This window comes from Bos indicus x Bos taurus, chromosome 13 (assembly GCF_003369695.1).
Source record: "Bos indicus x Bos taurus breed Angus x Brahman F1 hybrid chromosome 13, Bos_hybrid_MaternalHap_v2.0, whole genome shotgun sequence".
NCBI classification, from domain to species: domain Eukaryota; kingdom Metazoa; phylum Chordata; class Mammalia; order Artiodactyla; family Bovidae; genus Bos; species Bos indicus x Bos taurus.
Window position 1 is genome coordinate 50,843,540 of NC_040088.1, and position 12,490 is coordinate 50,856,029.

Below are 12,490 nucleotides of genomic sequence, written 5' to 3' on the forward strand. Positions count from 1 at the left end.
AAATGATATCAGACAAATTCATTCTGGAAATCCCTTTGTAAATGGTCTGAGCTGAAATGAACCTAGCCTTGAACAGAGAGGAAAAGATGGAGTCAGAGATTAGGTTTTGGAAAGTGATTTCAAATAACTGCTCTGTTCTCTGCCCACAGGAGTAAGCAGCTTGGCTTTCAGAAGACATGGCCATTTATGGCTGTCACCGCCTAACAGGGCCACCTGCACAGCCACCCTGATTGCCCACACACATTTGAGTCTGTTCAAAGACACAGAAGGAATTTTCATACAAAAGAATCTTCTGGCCTTAGCAGTAGTTGAGTCAGACTGTGATGGAAGATCGACACATTTATATTATTGTCACACAGAGGTTTGATTTTTCTACTGGCACAAAGTATTCTGAAAAAGAATGGAAAATACCCCTGTTTACTTCAAAGAGCAAGGCTGACTTCCTCGAAATCTGTAGCCCTTCGGTGTTGCTCAGGGCACACCGATTTATTCAAAGACAGCTTGTCTGTGATTGACAGCTTAAGAAAAGTCAGGTTTATTTGTGAGAGATTTGCGATCAGATTATAGTAGGGATGTAGAAAGATATCAAGCAGTTAGGAAAACAAGAGCAGATTTTAGATCTGTTTAGCAAGTTGAGAAAAGTCTATAACAAAAAACCTGCACTCTTGTGAGAATTTGCAGGCAAGATATTGGATAACTTCTAAGAAAATATTCACCAGAGGCATAGAAATAACTAAACAAATCTGGCGAATGCATTTTCACACAAGGAGCACATGTCACTAAATTCAGTCCAAAACTGAATCTAACCTAGTCTGAGATCCAAAGGCTTCTCAGACTAGATTAGAAATAAGTCAGACATTCAGTTCAGTTCAGTTCAGTCACTCAGTCGTGTCCGACTCTTTGCGACCCCATGAATCACAGCACACCAGGCCTCCCTGTCCATCACCAACTCCTGGAGTTCACTCAGACTCACGTCCATCGAGTCGGTGATGCCATCCAGCCATCTCATCCTCTGTCATCCCCTTTTCCTCCTGCCCCCAATCCCTCCCAGCATCAGAGTCTTTTCCAATGAGTCAACTCTTCACATGAGGTGGCCAAAGTACTGGAGTTTGAGCTTTAGCATCATTCCTTCCAAAGAACACCCAGGGCTGATCTCCATAGGTGTTCAGAATACATATCTGTTAGTGCAACAGACAGTTGAGGTGTGCGTGCTCAATACTGTCTGACTCTTTGCATTACCAAGGACTGTTCTGCCAGGCTCCTCTGTCCATGGAGTTTTCCAGGCAAAAATACTGGAGTAGGTTGCCATTTCCTCCTCGAGGGGATCTTCCAAACCTAGGCCTCGAACCCAGGTCTCCTGTATTGGCAGGTGGGTTCTTTACCATGGTGCCATTGGAAATTCTATTGAGTCCCCCCAGTCCCAAATTTTATATCCTTTTTTACAATGATACATTACTGGGTATGAGTATAGTCACTGTCATTTTGTTAGCCATGTGTTTTAAGCCTAAATAACATCTCAAAATGAACTGTTTATTGAATAATCCTTCTGATGAATTCTCATTGACTTTGCTATGTGACAGGAGTCATTACTGAGTCACAGACCGACTGATTTCAGATTGCACTCACAACTTGTCAGGAGCCATGGAACACAACTGCTACCATCATAGTTGTTCACTACTGTGTTATATGGGTTGCTCAGAAAAAATAATTAATACTATTGCATTCCTTTTGTATCATGAACTTATAGCATAGCAACTATGGCATTGTATTTCACTGAATTTTCTTCTGTATTTGTCTGCCATTTGCCTGAAAGCTTTCAAGAGCAAAACTGTGTGCCTTATCCCTCTATTTTTATAACCTGGACAAGTGCCTGGTATACCAGTAGCCCTCAATAAAAATTTATTGAATGAATGAATGAAGAATGAATAAGAGCTTCCTTCGATTTGTGCTGATCTTTACACATCAAAACTGAATACAGTTTTTGAAAGCCACTGAAGGCAATCCAAATATGCCCTCCCCAAATATGCCATATTTTGGCATAAAGATTATTTTGCGTGGAAGACAATTCATAATCAATGGATGCAAGATGATTCTGTGCCCTGTCTTTCTCTGCCTAAATGGAGGACATTAATTTCCCTGTGAGAAGGTGTCCCCCCTCCTTTTCTACCTTGTTTTGTAACAGAAAGAAAAGAGCAATTCATATCACTAGAGACACTCGAACCAATCTTCCCCTAAAGGACCCTTATCTTCGGCTTCCCTGGTGGTCTAGTGGTTAAGACTCCACCTGCCAATGTAGGAGACGTGGATTCTTTCCCATGTGTCCAGGAAGATCCCACATGCCGTGGAGCAACGAAGTCCATGCACCACAACCTATTAAGCCTGTGCTGTAGAGCCTGGGAGCCATGACTACTAAGCCCTCCATGTGCTCTAGAGTCTATGCACCAACAAGAGAAGCCACAGCAGTGAGAAGCCTGTGCACCACAACCAGAGAATAGTCCTCACTTGCCACAACTAGGGAAAAGCCTGTGCAACGACAAGACCCAGCACAGCCAAAAATTAATAAAAATTTAAAAAAGAATCCTATCTAAAAAAAAAAAAAAAATTAACAACCCTATCTTCTGTTAGTTCTCCCATATATATTTCTTAGTTACTTCCCCATGATTTGTCATTTGTTGAAACTCAGCTCCCCCCTTTTGTCAAAAGACCTTGAGTCTTACCATTGGTTTGAATTTCACTTTTCTATAAACTCTTATGCAAATGGGCTTCCCAAGTGGTGCTAGTGGTAAAGAACCTGCCTGCTGATACAGGAGACGTAAGAGACGCAGTTCTGATCCCTGGGTGGGTAAGATCTCCCAGAGAAGGGAATGGCTACCAACTCCAGTATTCTTGCCTGGAGACTCTCATGGACAGAGGAGCCTGGTGGGCAACAGTCCATAGCTTTGAACAGGATTGGACAGGACTGAACTGACTTGGCCGTTATGTACATAAATCTGAATAAAAATTGTGTGCCTTTTCTCCTGCTAATCTGTCTTTTGTTAGTTTAATTTGCAGGCCCTGAAGCACTCAGTGCAAGAGGGTAGAGGTAAAGATTTCCCCTGACATTATTATATTTATTCATACTTCTCTTTACAACTATCAGAGAAATCTTTCTCCTGGCTACATTCACTTTATTTCTTATCCTCTCTCTCCCCTGTTAACATTTCAAAGTAATGTATAAAAGCACAAACCTCTATCTTGACCACATGGGACTCTTTTTAAAGGCTTTTCTTTCCTGTTAATGATGCAACCTCAAAAATAAACTCCAGAGGTTTCCACTTGTCAGCCCCTGCCTTTGTGAATGACACCATTTTCTACACATGGGGACTGTAAGCACATTTTCATCCTTATATTACTTTTGTCTGTCATTTTGTCAATTTTCACTGTCTTAAACAACCTTTGGTTATAGATTTAGCCAAGTTATTTTCTCCTTTCCAAAGGCTACACCAAACTCTCATCTTTGTTCAGGGTAACAGAACTCTCCGCATTGCCCAGTTTTACCCAGAATTTGCTAGGCGAGGTAAGAGAATTCTCCCACCCCCCCATATCTGATCACTTTGATATATGATTAAATTCCTCATCCCCACCACTCCCTAGGTGATGTCTGATCACCTTGGTTTGCCCACAGCAAGAATGTCAGGTCAGTTTAGCCAGAATTCCCTTTATCTGGGATGCTTCATCTCTGTGTGCTCCCATCCACAAACCCACACACTCTTCCTTGGCTATAAAGCTCCATTTGTCCTTGCTGTCTTCAGAATTAAGCCCAGTTCTATGCTGAGGTCTCTCATCCCCTTGTGTAATCGCCCATGAATAAAATCTCTTTTTAACCACGTTACTGTCAGACTCTGATTTTCTTTCACAAGTTGTACAGGGACCGGGATCTGAAAAGGAGCTCGTGCAAAGGAGCTCCCTTCTGTTATTTGCTGTGCCCTGCCAGAGTGTAATTTTCAAAACACTGAAAACATAACTTGCATGCCTCTGCATCATCCATCTGGTTAGAATCACCAGAAAGACCATAAAACCAAATCCCTCATCATGGCTGCAACCAAGTGGAAATGACTTAGTGGCTTTGCATGAACTAGCACCAAAACCAAACATATGCATACTCAAAAAAATCCCAAAGAGTAGAGAGGATTAAAGAACCTACGGAAATCGAGAGTCAGCAAAGTTCAAGTTCTACTGCTTTTTGTTAGTCACTCCGGGAGCCAAGACAAGATCAGTCTGGGTTGATGTACCCTGTGAGGTTTACTTTTCAAGCAATGCATTGCACCAGGCTTCCAGGTGAGTCCATATGAGTGTTGCACTGCAGCCTCTAAAATTTCTCAAATATAAGTTTTTAAAATGTTAAAAATGTGCATCATATGCATAAATAAAAAATGAGCATCTGTCCAAGATTTTAACCAACTCAGTAATTAATGAAGGAACCAGTAATACTAGTTCAAAAGACAGTTGGAAGAACGGAGAGATGGACAGGTAAACAGGTACATAGAGACTGACAGATATTAATAAACAGATAGTTACAGATAGTCGGTTTAGAATGCTAGAATTTATTAATAGATTCAAAATGGGTTAATATCTTACGGGTCTAGTAAATCTAATGTTTGGGATTACCTTTAATATTTTTATTATAGAAATGAATTGCTTCTCTAGTGGAACAAAATTATTTGCATTGTTGTGGGCAAGAATCCTTTGTACTGTTATCAGTTTCTGCAAGATAATATCTTCCCTTAAAGAGATATAAAACTATTATTGTTCAGTCACTAAGTTGTATTCAACTCTTTGCAACCTATAGACTGTAGCATGCCAGGCTTCCCTGTCCTCCACAATCTCCCAGAGTTTGCTCAAATTCCTGTCCATTGAGTCAGTGATGCTATCTAACCATTCCATCCTCTGCCACTCCCTTCTCCTTTTGCATTGAATCTTTGAGTCAGCTCTTCTCATCAGGTGGCCAAAGTATTGGAGCTTCAGCTTCAGTATCAGTCCTTCCAATGAACATTCAGGGTTGATTTCCTTTAGGATGGACAGGTTGGATCTCCTTGCAGTCCAAGGGACTCTCAAGAGTCTTCTCTAGCATCACAGTTCAAAAGCATCCATCAGTTCTTCAGTGCTCAGCCTTCTTTATGATCCAACTCTCACACCTGAACCTGACTACAAACTTGCAGCCCTTGAAACTATACTCTGTAATCATTTTTCTCTATTTCCAAGTCTTGAACCATTTCTCGGCATCCTTCGGAATTTTATTTTTCTTCATTCTTTATTTCTCTCCCTTCATTCTTTCTTTCTTTCCTCTTCAGATATTTATTGATCATTTACTGTGTTTTAGATAAGCACTGACCAATAGGATTCTCTATGATGATGGAAATGTTTTATGTCCCTGCTTTTCAGTATGATAGCCACTAACCACATGTGGCTATTGAATAGTTGAAATTTGGCTTATAGGACTGAAGGGGTTTTAATAGATTTAATTTTGACTAGTTAAACTCTAAATAGTCGTGTGTGACACTAGGACCATCATGGAAGGCACACTTCGGATACTGTGTGTCATTCATCAATACATAATGTTCCATGTCCCTCATCTCCCATCCTTCAGCCCCTCTAAGGTGAATATGCTCACAGAGAAGTTAGGGCAGGTATAAAAGCTCTATTCTAGAAGGCAGCAGATGCCCTGTGATCTCAGAGGGGAGACTACATGCATCTATCTGGACTGTCCTGTAAAGCTTTTAAATAATAGTGGATGAAACTTCGACTTGCCAAGATATCAAAGAAAGACATTCCAGGAGGAGGGAATAGGATGGCAAAGGTAAAAAGATCCTTAGGGACTGAGGAGTCACACTGGTAGGCCTCTGCACAGCTCAAGAAGGCAGGCTGGGAAACCTCAACTTTCTAGAAAGGAAGGGGGCTTGGAAACAGACTGGAAAGTCCTTTGAAATTGCTGATGATCTTAGAACTTTCTCCTATAAAAGTTCTGGGAAATCATTAAATGCCTGGGGCAGGGGGTAGGACAGGACCAGATTATTATTATTATTTTTTGCTATACAGTAGATCCTTGTTGGTTTTCCATTTTAAATATAGCACTGAGGACCAGATCTTCATTATTAAAAAGCTTCAAAAAGACAATGTGGAGGGTAGATTTGAAGGCAGTAGCCATTGATGTGCAGAAGGCTTGTTGGGAGGCTGCTAAAATCATCAACATGTGAGGTCATAGGATCTGCATTAGGAGAGTGCTAACCAGTGAGGTGGGAGATATCCTTCTGCATTATTATAGACCAGTAGTAGGTTTACGTTTTACAAATATAAATCATATATGTGTGTCTGTGTGTATACATATATATGTACATATATACACACATTTATATAAAAATATATGGAAATGTATTTATGCATATATTTAATTATCAATAATAGATTTATGTATATTTACATTTATATATTTATGTATATTTATACTTATATTTGGAGAAAGAAATAGCAACCCACTCCAGTATTCTTGTCTGGGAAATCCCATGGACAGAGGAGCCTGGTGGGCTACAGCCCATGGGGTGGCAAAGAGTCGGATGTGACTGAGCAACTAATCAACAACATACTTATATTCGTATATTTATTATATAACATATATTTATATTATAATACATATATTTATATCAATATTTATACATTTATGTATTATAAATGTGTATATCAGTTCAGCTCTGTCATGTCCAACTCTTTGCGACCCCATGGACTGCAGCACACCAGGCCTCCCTGTCCATCACCAACTCCTGGAGCTTGCTCAAACTCATGTGTATATAATATATATAAATGTGTATAAAATATACATAAATATATACAGCAAGAATACTGGAGTGGGTAGCCATTCCCTTCTCCAGGGGATCTTCTCAAGCCAAGGAGTCAATGTGGGGCTCCTACATTGCAGGCAGATGTTTTACCATCTGAGCCACATCAGCTCCAGACATTTATATTAGTGTACATAAATATATATATAATATATAAATGTACATACACATATTTTGGAATAACACAGTATTTTAAGTGCTTTCAGACAGAATGACTATTGGGGATATACTTAGACATGACAACCCTGGTTCAAACAAAGAAGAGGAAGAATCCCTTTAGGTTCTAAAACCAACTTTGTGAATCTCATTGTGATTTTCAGAACAGGCTGTTGATGACATACACAGGGTCAACCCTGGACAAAATTGCTACATATGAAAATTTTAGAGTATTCAGTCTTTCTTTTCCCTGTCTACTCTGTATGACTAACATGTATTTGTTTTACTGATAATTCTTTGTGCACCTGGCCCTTCATTAGGATCTTTACATCTTATATTAGTTTTCTGTCAGTTCATGAGTTTTCTAGAGCTGGTATAACAAATACAACAAATCCAGTGGCTTTAAAACAGCACACATTTATTATCTTACATTTATTAAACAGCATACATTTATTATATTACAATTATGAAGGTTGGAAAGCTGACACAGTTCTCACAGGGCTAAAATCAAAGAGTCAGCAGGGCTGTTTTCCTTTCTGGAAACTCTGGGGGGAATCCATGGTCTTGCCTTTTCTAGCTTCTTGAGGCTGCCAGCAATACTTGGCTCTTACTCCTTCCTTCATTGTAAAGAAAGAGATGGTGGATTAGGTGCTTTTCCCAACACTTCACATCACTTTGACCTTCTTGTCTGTCTCCCTCTTTTATTCTTTTTGTTGCCATGCTGTGTGGTGTGCAGGATCTTAGTTCCTCACCCAGGGATCAAACCTGTGTCCCCTGCATTGGGAGCATGGGGCCTTAACCACTGGACCACCAGGGAAGTATGCACCCTTTTTTACTTTTAAGGATCTTTCTGATTATCGTGGACACACACAGATAATTCAAGATCATCTCGTTATTTTAATAATTTCCCTGACTCGCAACCTTAATTCTCCTTCATCATCTCCCCATCTCACGATCCTTAACTGGGACCAACTGCAAAGTCCCTTTCAACACATGCAGTGACACATTCACAGATTTCTGGGATTAGGGTGTGGGCATCTTTGGCGGAACACTATTCTGCCTCCTACAAGTGTATTATTTTATTTGTTCCTCACCATACTGTTTCTGTGATTATCCCCATTTTACAGACTCTCATCACACTAGTACAATGATGCTCCTGTGTCATAGGTAATGAATCCAAGACTTAGACAAGTTGAAGGCAGTGGCCTTTGGCTCACACAGCTTGTACATTGGCAGAGCTACGACTGAATCCACATCTGTCTTCACACTTAATCTCTTCACCACTAAACCATACTAATTCTCACAAATGTCACTTTCTCCTGATTACTCTTTTTCTCCCTTAGAGCTTTACTCTCTCTAACCTAACCCAGATGAGCATTACATCAGGAAGGGATGTAAAACTTGTTGAATTTCTAAAGTATCACACCTCAAATGATGCCTTTCTAGGGGTATTTGCCTTTGGCAACATTGAAGTCTAGGGCTAAAGGTCAGAAATTGGCAGAGAAACTAGCAAATTCGGAAGGGATATTTTGAGCTTGGGGCTTTCTCAGAGCTTCTGGGCCATAGATGATTGTCTGCTTTGCTTCTTGCAGGGAGAGCCTAGATCCCAGGCAAAGGCTACTTGAGAATAAGAGGTGACAAGATTTTGAGAGGGTCGTTATCTTAGAGTAAATTCAGACGGCGCCTTGCTGTCCTCCTCCTGGGAGCCATCCACTTACAGCATCTGAAGACAGACTGGCCACACAGATTCAAAATTAGCTCCCACATACAAAAAAAAAAAAATTAAAAGAGAGAAAAGCTAAAATGCTGGGATGAATCACATATCAAATATCTGCACAGACATTAGATGAACTCATTATGGAAATTCAAAAGTATTAGGCACATTTGGAAGCTCATTATTTATTTATTTACTGGACTGCATTGGGTCTTACTTGTGGCAGGTGGGATCTCAGTTATCTGACCAGGGACCAAACTCACACTCCCTTTCATTGCAAGTCGGGTTCTTAACCAATGGACCACCAGCAAAGTCCAAGAAGGTCATTTTTGAAAAGGCACAATCCTGTTACTCAGGTGAATATGTATGATGCTATGGTTCATCTGCTTGTTCTTTTGTCTTGACCTCCTACATCAGCTGAAAATGCAATCAATCCAGATGGGACTTGCTGGGTAACAGTCGGTCTTTTCCTAACAGTGAAAGCTGGTTGGGCAGGTGTGTTCAACTTGTGGGAGTCAATCGAGCTGTTCACTTATGATCTGTGTGCTTTCTGTGCATTATATACTAATCAGTAAAAAAAAAAAAAAAACAGATCTAATGATACAGGAAGAATGAAGGAATAGTCTCAGTAAAGGAAGTGGGATTGCTGGGGAGCAGAGTCTGATTTATGCTGAAGTTATAAGGCTTATTCTCCTGGCCTCTTACCACCCTCTGAGTTCCAATGAGTCTCAGGGGTAGCTGGGAGGAGTTGAATGTTCTAGGTGGGAAGAGGAAGGCAGAAATTGCATAAAGTAAAATTACATAAAGAACCCTGGGGGTCCGGTGGTTAAGGCTCTACACTTCTACTGCAGGGGGTACAGATTCAATCCCTGGTCAGGGAACTTAAGACCCTACATGATGCTCAGTGCGGCCAAAAAAAGAGAGATGAGGACCTGATGGATAAGAATCCAGTGATTTCTTCCCTTATTTAAACACAGTGTCACTTTTCAATTTTAAAAAGCAAACAAAAATCAACTTAACACTATATTGTAGAGAAACTATATTCCAATAAAAATTCATAAAAACAAAAACAAACCAACTCACCACTTGCCCTTATAGAAATCACAGTGCTGTGATAGAAGCAGCCCTGTGTAAATGGTGGAGGAAACACTACACTGAAATCCACGTGAAGTGGATAAGAGAGATTGTTTGAATTACTGCTGTATTGATTTCCAAACAGAGAAGTGCCAAAAGCCCTGAGGGTTCCTGTGCATCCCCATGTCTTCTGAAAGTCCTGCCCTCATAGAAGTTACTTTCTAAAGCAGGAGTGACGAGTGCCAGGTAAAAATTAAAAATCAGCAAAAATGATAGCACTTAGGAAGTGACAAGTGCTATGGAGAAAAGTAAACCAGGGAGCCAGGAAAGGGAGGGTAGTGGTGGCAGTGATAGAAGTGAGACATGAATTTTAAATAAGACCAACAGGCAAGTCTTCACTGAAAGATAATGTTTAAGCAAACACCTGAAAAATTACAGTCCTGTGATCATATGTGGGAATGTATCAAGTAGAGGGGAACAGCAGGTGCCAAGGCACAGAGGCACACATCCAGAAGCAGCCGGTCGCTAGAGTCGAGATGAGTGAGAGGGGATTAGAAAGAGAAGTGTTCAGAGTGAGCAGATCCCGTAGGTTTTCTAAGCCACTGTGAGTTAGTGGCTTTTATTCTGAGTAGTTTGGAGATAATTTTATCAGACATGTAATTTAATCCTATTGTAACTCAGTAACAACAAAATTTAAAAATGGACAAAGGATTCAAATAGGCATTTCTCTGAAGAAGATATACAAAGGGCCAACAAACACACAGGGAGATGCTCAACATCATTCAGTTCAGTTCAGTTCAGTTCATACACTCAGTCGTGTCCGACTCTTTGCCACCCCATGAATTGCAGCACGCCAGGCCTCCATGTCCATCACCAACTCCCAGAGTTCACTCAGGCTCACATCCATCAAGTCAGTGATGCCATCCAGCCATCTCATTCTCTGTCTCCCCTTCTCCTCCTGCCCCTAATCCCTCCCAGTATCAGAGCCTTTTCCAATGAGTCAACTCTTCGCATGAGGTGGCCAAAGTACTGGAGTTTCAGCTTTAGCATCATTCCTTCCAAAGAAATCCCAGGGCTGATCTCCTTCAGAATGGACAGATTGGATCTCCTTGCAGTCCAAGGGACTCCCAAGAGTCTTATCCAACACCACAGTTCAAAAGCATCAATACTTTGGTGCTCAGCATTCTTCACAGTCCAACTCTCACATCCATACATGACCACAGGAAAAACCATAGCCTTGACTAGACAGACCTTAGTTGGCAAAGTAATGTCTCTGCTTTTCAATATGCTATCTAGGTTGGTCATAACTTTCCTTCCAAGGAGAAAGTGTCTTTGAATTTCATGGCTGCAGTCACCATCTGCAGTGATTTTGGAGCCCCAGAAAATAAAGTCTGACACTGTTTCCACTGTTTCCCCATCTATTTCCCATGAAGTGATGGGACCAGATGCCATGATCTTAGTTTTCTGAATGTTGAGCTTTAAGCCAACTTTTTCACTCTCCTCATTCACTTTCATCAAGAGGCTTTTTAGTTCCTCTTCACTTTCTGCCATAAGGGTGGTGTCATCTGTATATCTGAGGTTATTGATATTTCTCCCAGAAATCTTGATTCCAGCTTGTGCTTCTTCTAGCCCAGAGTTTCTCATGATGTACTCTGCATAGAAGTTAAATAAGCAGGGTGACAATATACAGCCTTGACATACTCCTTGTCCTATTTGGAACCAGTCTGTTGTTCCATATCTAGTTCTAACTCTTGCTTCCTGACCTGCATACAGATTTCTCAAGAGGCAGGTCAGGTGGTCTGGTATTGCCATCTCTTGAAGAATTTTCCACAGTTTATTGTGATCCACACAGTCAAAGGCTTTGGCATAGTCAATAAAGCAGAAATAGATGTTTTTCTGGAACTCTCTTGCTTTTTCTATGATCCAATGGATGTTGGCAATTTGATCTCTGGTTCCTCTGCCTTTTCTAAAACCAGCTTGAATATCTGAAGTTCACGGTTCACGTATTGCTGAAGCCTGGCTTGGAGAATTTGGAGCATTACTTTACTAGCGTGTGAGATGAGTGCAATTGTGCGGTAGTTTGAGCATTCTTTGGCATTGCCTTTCTTTGAGATTGGAATGAAAACTGACCTTTTCCAGTCCTGTGGCCACTGCTGAGTTTTCCAAATTTGCTGGCATATTGAGTGAAGCACTTTCACAGCATCATCTTTCAGGATTTGAAATAGCTCAACTGGAATTCCATCACCTCCACTAGCTTTGTTCATAGTGATGCTTTCTAAGGCCCACTTACTTCACATTCCAGGATGTCTGGCTCTAGGGAGTGATCGCACCATCATGATTATCTTGGTCACGAAGATCTTTTTTGTACAGTTCTTCTGTGTATTATTGCCACCTCTTCTTAATATCTTATGCTTCTGTTAGGTCCATAACATTTCTGTCCTTTATTGAGCCCATCTTTGCATGAAATATTCCCTTGGTATCTCTCATTTTCTTGAAGAGATTTCTAGTCTTTCCCATTCTGTTGTTTTCCTCTATTTCTTTGCATTGATTGCTGAGGAAGGCTTTCTTATCTCTCCTAGCTTCTCTTTGGAACTCTGCATTCAAATGGGAATATCTTTCCTTTTCTCCTTTGCTTTTCACTTCTCTTCTTTTCACAGCTATTCGTAAGGCCTCCTCA

The 12,490-nt window shown here is 40.7% G+C and overlaps 1 long non-coding RNA gene across 1 annotated transcript in view; it reads right to left on the bottom strand.

The window, feature by feature from the left end:
- Positions 1-7,440: 7,440 nt before the first annotated feature.
- LOC113903529 overlaps positions 7,441-12,490 on the bottom strand; it is a 46,001-nt gene continuing 40,951 nt past the window's right edge. Inside the window, exon 3 of the long non-coding RNA XR_003514168.1 lies at positions 7,441-7,642. This is a non-coding gene — a long non-coding RNA (uncharacterized LOC113903529). The remainder of the gene's footprint in view (positions 7,643-12,490) is intronic.